Raw genomic sequence first — 7,485 nt, forward strand, 5'->3', positions numbered from 1 at the left:
AAGAAAGAAAGAAAGAAAGAAAGAAAGAAAGAAAGAAAGAAAGAAAGAAAGAAGGAAGGAAAGGGAAGGAAAGGCAGCTATTGTCAAAAAGTTTGACCTCTGGGGTCTGTACAGCCTTGGCTAGTCAACAGACGCTGAAGCAACAGCTTTCCAAGGCTGTCCAAAAAGTGATGAAACCCTTGCTGCAAAGGTGGCACTTGGCGTCTTTGCCTGAGCACCTCTGTGAATGACAAGTGCACCATGGAGCAAGCCAGTGCTCAGAGCTTTCCACCAGGGCTAGCTCCCCGCTCACCTGCCTGCACTCCCACAAAGACCCATTTACAAAAACCAGCATCAAGAATCACTCAAACCAAGTCCAACGTACATGACTCTCCTGGCACAAGTCTTAGGAACTTCAGATACACTTTCCTACTTATTCCATGGCAAAGACGAGGTGGCCCAGGGCGGGAGATCGAGGGCAGGACTGAGACCATTCCTCCCGATTCTGAGTGTTCCGGCCACACATGTCTTCACTTACTAGGAAGCTCTGATGCCTCTCCGCCCCACCCTCATCCCCACCTCATTCCTCTTTCTTTTCAAAGGAAGGCCAGAGCTGCATTCTCATTCTTGCTGTTTTAGTGGCTTGTGAATCAGGAAAGAAGAAGTTTCAAACAAAGAAAAAATTAAGAGCTTCTGAACAGACTGTCTTCTAACAGCCTCCTGAGACCTATTAACTGATTAGAAGGAAGGAAATGGGAGTTGGAAGGTGGGGTTGGTGCAGCTACCCCACCCCCACCGGCCTTTTTATAGGTTCTAGAAGAGTTGCTTGGATATTGAAAGTCAAGCGCACAGAGATAATTACCTTTCAAACCAACCCTATAAAAACATCATCAAGACTGGTGGGTCCCAGATGTGGTAAATACCAGTGCAGGAATTCGGGGAAGGGTGTGCTCCTTTTCTGGGTCCTGACCTCTGTGCAAGCTGCCGTTGGAGATTCTTCAGCCCTGTGCCAGTCAGGCTCCAGGCTCTTTGCCCAGAACCAGACTCTCCATCCCCAAAGGAAGCAGCCTTGATGCTTGTGATGTATTAACCTAATAAATGGTCATTTTTATTTGTTCTGTCAAAGTAGCAGTAGTTCAAATTTTTATTCATCTTGTATGATAGCCACTGTGTGATTCTGAATGCCGGGAACGTAACTGGATTACAGGAAGTAGTGACAAGATCCATAGGTTTGTGCTGGTTACCGCAGTGAATTTTCCTAGGATCCTATGGAATAGGAAAGTTAAGCCTTTCTACTCTGCTCTGTCTCCTAGAGAGCGTCCAGCAAGCAATGTCAGACTGTCAGAGACCCTTCCTGATACAAGCCATTACAAGGCCCTTAGATGCTCCCCCAGGTCCTTTACATTGGGAGGGAAAGGATGGGACCCCACACATGGTAGGTACGTGCTTTCCCATTGAGTCACAGCCGTAGCCCTTCAACTCAATTTTAAATAAAGAGCAGACATATCATAAATACGGCTGATGTGAGTTACACACAGCTGTCAAGCTGAAGAACATTGCGTCAGCCCCGTCTCAGTCCACCAAGGAGAGGGCCACCAGGGGTCTGTATGCAACCCCGTGTGTGTGTGTGTGTGTGTGTGTGTGTGTGTGTATTGTACAGACACACACAGATGCAGATCTAAAGGGAGAACAGTATTTTCAGCTCTTTTAAAAGGCAACGACAAAAACAATACACTGTTCTTGCTTTGTGATCCAAAATAAGACAGCATCAGAGCCAAGAGAAAAAGTGGTTAAGACCTGTTGAGGTCAAAGCGGCCAGGCCCTTAGCTTAACTTTTACCACCTTGCCGTAAACTCCTGTCCAACAGACAGCTGTAAGGGGAACGCTTCTTTTCCGAAATGTTCTGTGTTCGCATCAGTCTGCTGGAACTCAAAACCAACCCTTTTCTGCTGGCCTAGGTGAGCGGGCTGCAGGGCCCTTTAAGCTATTATTAAACTGGGAAGCAGTCGAGTGTTGATGTCTACAAATCACACATTTAGTACTCTCACAAAGTGCATGGTGACATCCAGACATAAATCATGGACATAAATATGGGAATCACCAATGAACTCCATGAGACAGATAGCAATTTGGCCTCTGCTTGATGAATGGCCATGCTGGTCCATGGCGAGCCATCTTTGCCTATTCCACTTGCTTGCTGGCCAGGCTGTCCATGCGTTTTCCTGGTATGCTTGCTACTGGAGGTGGCACTCTGGCAGCAGGCATGAAGAGGGCTTCATCTTCTTCGTAAACAGCTGGAAGCAGAGACACAGGTAAGATGGGGTCTTTCTCACAGGGATGGGAAGTCCTGCACTCACAACAGGTGTCCACCCTGTCTGTCCTGTGTCTCAAACACATGTCCCACGACTCTGCCGCTCTCCGTCTCTGCGAAGGGCCCACTGTCCATTCAGGACTTCCAGCTCTATCAGAAAGAACGTTGAGGGCAGGGGCCTTTTCATCTGTATTAAGTTCTAATCCACAGAGTCAGACCCATCATTCTTTGGCAGATACACAGAGGGATTCACGGACACCAGGCCAGACCAGAACCCATTCCGCCAGGGGGCAAGGTGGCCACCTTCTTCCCTCCTGTAAACTGAAAAGAGAAAAGCCACACACCTACGGTAAAAATTCTACAAGGCCAAGGGGCTGACTGAGATTATCGAGAGTTAGGCTGTTGCTGACCATATTCTCTACAACTATTTTTAGTTCCCCTGAAAGCCGGTCACTGCCCACCACTGTGTGTCCCACCTAACATCCTGTGCTTAGCAGACCCGGGCTTCCGCCCATCCCAAAAGCCACGCCCGTCATCAGAGAGCATGTGAAACCTGTGTCGGCTCTTACTTGTGGTCTCCTCAAATGTATTTCATATTGAATAAATGCTTTGATTGATGACTTTCTTTATTCTGTAACTAATAAACTGTCTGTAACCGCTTCCACGGCGGACTACGTCTTTTGGGATAACCCAAACCCATGCTTTCAGGCCGTACTCATTCATATTTAGCGCCCCCCATTCTCTCAAGGTAAGGGCTAGGTTTTACATCCGTGCACTCACAGGAAAACCTGGAGCCTGTGGTACTTCAGGGCTGGGACACAAGACTTGCACAGCAACACAGTGACCTAATGTTTTTGTATCCTGTCCTCTTCATCACGTTCGCAGCTACTCTTGCCTGGCTCACTTCAACTCTGGAGTGCTGCAGGAGGTGGAGATTCAGGGATATTTCCCAGTGGGATCTTCTATCATCTCTAGCTGTGTGCAGAAGAGCTCCTGGACAAGGCTGAAAACACTGTGTTCACCGACTTGAAACTTCCCAGAGGATCTTACTGAGTCACACATTAATACCCCACAGCAATGTATGCTTAAATTCACAGAGCTTGCGTCTTCCAGAATCTTGCTCTTTAAACAGTTATAATATTTAAGGTCAAGCAATTGTTAACTTCCCACCCCAGCATCTATCTCTTCTACAGTCCTCAGGAAGGCCCAGCCATGGTGGAGCCCGAAAAGTTGGCCCCAGGCTGCCTGCTCTTAATCTCAGGTGTGGGCCTCGTCCTTTATCTGTGGCGTTTCTTCCTGTGAGATTCAGGGCAGCATTTGAGCCTGCGGACATTTTCTGGTTTGTAATTATGTGCTGGCTGTTTCTTTCAGCTTCTTGATCTCCACAAAGGCAGTGAACGTGCCTCCTGTGTCTCCCTTAGAACTCCTTGATAAGGAATGCTGCCCAGATGTCAGCTGACGTCACCCCATCTGTGGAGGTTTAAGGAAGGCTGGCTGGAGCCTGCTGATACACATTCCGTGGGAAGTCAGCTTTCCTGGGGTTTGCAGTCATCTTGGTCCTCCTCTGATGACCTGGGACTCACAAGTATCCCATCTCCACGGCTGCTCTCTCAGCTGGGGTTCATGCTCCGTCCTTGGCCTTAAAGAAACTTCAGATAATTTGAGAGATGGCATAGCAGATTTTGCTCTGAATGGGCTCTGCCTGGAATCCTTCTGGTGGGACAGGGGCTGACCTGGAGCTGCTGTGCCAGGGTCCTGTACTCACTCTGCAGACCAAGCTGGCCTCAAACTCACAGTGATCTGCCTGCCTCTGCCTCCCTGAGTGCTGGGATCAAAGGTGTGCGCTGCCATCCCAGCTGACTTTAATTCTTCTTATTGACATTTTACCTTTTGTACCATTGTCAAGTTCTAAAAAATATCACTTCCAGCAGCTGTGCCATATCCCTTAGGGCATCGTGCATTCAACCACCAGACACTCAGGCAACTTTCAGTTTAACAGAAGAGACTCCAGCCATCATTCCTGTGGAGAATCATTCCCGTTCCATGGAAGGGAATGAGCTATTCATGCTCAGAACTGTTATTTTACCACAGGAATGGGAGAGAGGGGACACACATTGGCTGGGACACCTCTAACACTGCCCCTCAGGAGGTTAATAATGGGATATGAAAGATGAAGCAGTCAGGCAGGCCACTGAATGCCACTGTCTCTATTCCTGCTGCCTGGGCACAAATCTGAATGCCATTCACACTTCTGCTAATGGTACAGTGACCTCCAAGGTCACTCTTCCATGCTACCCACCACGTCAGTTCTCTCACAGTCTCCTGTCAAGAGAGAAAGTCCAAATGAGTCTTGACTTGGTTAAAATGGCCTCCAAGAAGACAGCGGTTATCCATGATGTATCTGGGGAGGCGAATTTGAGAAGTGGTGCAAGACTCTCAATCCTGGATGGGACAGGCTGAGGGTGGAGAGAGCATCAGACACCTGTGGCTGATGACAATAGTCCCGCAATGCTTCTCTGTCACCCCGAGCTGTTAGGAAGGCCTATTTGTGGTTTTTCAGCATGCCACCGACCAGCGAGAGAACAGGTGTTTTTGTCCTGACTGTCATCTCCAGGTTCAGCAGACACCTCTAAGGTCACTTATTTAGTGAGAGGTGTCAGGATTGCTAAGACAGTGTGCTAGGGAGTCAAAGGTGCAAGAGCCATGTCCAGGAAAGGATAGACACCAGCCTTATCAGCCAGGGTGTGATGTCAGCCTGTGCTATGAATAGTTACATTTCAAGGATGAATCTGACCTAAGCCTGTCTCAGTGTTATCAGTGAGGTCAAACTTGACACTACATCTTCCTTCCATGGAGCTGAAAAAGCCTTAGTCTCTTGAATAAGACCGCAGCCCCCAAATTAGAATTCAAAATAATTACTAGAGAGAGGGGAGGGATATTTTTCTGGGAAGAGATACTAATCCTGGAGGGACAAAGGACTGCCTCTGGATAGAGATGAAACAGACATGGCACACAGGCAAATGGCAATTTATAAAGGTAAAAGGGATCGGAGTGTGGTGGCACACGCCTTTAAACCCAGCACTAGGGAGGCAGAGGCAGGCAGATCTCTGAGTTCAACACCAGCCTAGTCTACAGAGTGAGTTCCAGGACAGCCAGGGACACACAGAGAGACTCTGTCTCAAAAACCAAAAATTAGTGAGTAAGTAAGTGAGTAAACAAATAAATAAAAGTTAACAAAAGTAAAAGGTAGGATGAGGTGTTTAATTTTAATTGGGCATGTTAATTAAGTGAGCCAAAAGGCCAGACTTCAATACTTTGATAGATTGACCTTGGTGGTCAGCCTCACAAGAAGGAAGTGGTCAAATAAGGGAATAATCCTTGGTGGCTAGCTTTATTAATGTAATCTAAGGAAGAGGGAATGGAAAAAAGGCATGGTCTGCTGGAGCCCTGTTTGCCATCCTTGGGCTGGCTAGAGACCATTCTTCTGGTTCCCTGTGGATAATTGTAATCTACCATGTAGGAGCTGAGAATCAGACTCAGGTCCTCAGGAAGAGTAACCATTGCTCTTTAAATGAAAAACAAGAACGAGAAGAAAGAAAGAAAGAAAGAAAGAAAGAAAGAAAGAAAGAAAGAAAGAAAGAAAGTCCATGACTGCCCCTCAAGGTTGAGGTTTTTATTAGAGACATAAGGGAGAGCACGGGCTGGGGCAGAGACTCTGAGACAGTCCAAAGTGAACATGGCCAGCAGAGTGAGCCATGTGAGGTGAGGTGGGATGGAAGACGGGAAAACCACAAGCCATGAGGCTAGGAGAGAGCCAGGAGACCAAAAGGGCAAGTGATAATAATGATAATGATAATAATAATAATAATAATAATAATAATAAAGTAATAATATCACAGTGGTATTATCTAACCCACTATCATAAATAATAAGACACAGACACCTGTGAGATTTTATAATTGCCTTATTTACCTTGGGCTGGGCAGATATTTCACTCACACTGTCTCAATAACCTCACTATCCATCTCCCAGTCCCCATCCAATGCCATCTGCCTTAATCCTCCACATCTGGTTTACCTTCCATACATAATCCCTTGTTTGTATTCTTTATCTGGGCCTTTTCATGCCATTATTGGGGTCCTTCCTCCCAGCTAACATGGTTTCTTCTCCATACTAACCCACTGTGGCATCCTCCTTCCTCCTCTCTTCCTGTCTTTCTGCCATGATTCTCCTGAACCAGAAGCCCAGGAACCTTAGCCACACCTACCCCATTCTGCCCTGCCCAGGTATAGGCCATTTAATCAACCAATCAGGTATAATGACTTAGGCAGGTTTACACAACAAGAATAGGTTTAACAAGATCTTGAGGGCTAGCATTAGAACAACCCCTCAACAGGCCAGTATAGCCAAACGGCTGAATTATATAGGGAAGAGCTGTAGGGGGAATGGCAGCCCATCCTGGGCTGTAGAAGTTTAGGGTAGGGAGTGGGGTATGCCAGCCAGGAGGGCCCTGTAACAGGTAGGGACTGAGGGATGCTGGGAGAACCTGGCAGCCAGGTCTGCTTTGCAATGTTAAATATATACCTCAGCCATTTGTCCTGAGTTTGAGACCTAACACTCTTTAACCTGACAAATTGGACTGCACAGAGTCAGGTAGATTCTGATTGGCTGGATGTGTGTGCAAGCAAATGAAGTGTAAAATGGGATGTATCTGGGAAGTGCTTCCAAACCTGGATAAGGAGAAGAAAGCTGAGCCAGATAAAAACAATCCTAATCAGACCAGCCAGGGGTCTGCTTCCTGCTGATGGCAGGAAAGCAGGCACTCGCTTGTCAAAAGGTGCCAGAGGACAGTTTGCATCCGGAATTCTGTCAGCTTCTGGTCCGTATGGTGCTGTTCAGATCACCTCCACCCCCAGCTGCTGTCCTACTGCTGTGATGGCTAGCTCCAATAGGTGTGAATCATAGGTAGAACAGGTCTTACTTTGATTATCCTTTTGGCATGCATCTGATCTCTGCCCCTATTGGATTCAGGGCTTTTCATGTCCATTTCCATACAGCTGTAAAGTAATGTTTTGGTTTCTGTGGTTTCCTTCTTTTCTTCCTTCTTTCTTTCCATGTTTCTTTCTTTCCTTCCTTCCTTCCTTCCTTCCTTCCTTCCTTCCTTCCTTCCTTCCTTCCTTCCTTCCTTCCTTCCT

The 7,485-nt window shown here is 47.1% G+C and overlaps 1 long non-coding RNA gene across 2 annotated transcripts in view; it reads right to left on the reverse strand.

The window, feature by feature from the left end:
• Positions 1-1,099: 1,099 nt before the first annotated feature.
• The window catches only part of LOC129671172 (uncharacterized), an 11,304-nt gene continuing 4,918 nt past the window's right edge, over positions 1,100-7,485 (reverse strand). The window contains exon 5 of one of the 2 annotated variants that reach the window (XR_008719318.1): positions 1,100-2,273. This is a non-coding gene — a long non-coding RNA (uncharacterized LOC129671172). Of the gene's footprint in view, positions 2,274-3,010; positions 3,940-7,485 lie in introns of those variants that run through there. The other variant, XR_008719317.1, reaches the window with a different exon arrangement.

Source organism: Psammomys obesus, unplaced genomic scaffold, assembly GCF_907164565.1.
Source record: "Psammomys obesus unplaced genomic scaffold, mPsaObe1.curated_primary_1811, whole genome shotgun sequence".
NCBI classification, from domain to species: domain Eukaryota; kingdom Metazoa; phylum Chordata; class Mammalia; order Rodentia; family Muridae; genus Psammomys; species Psammomys obesus.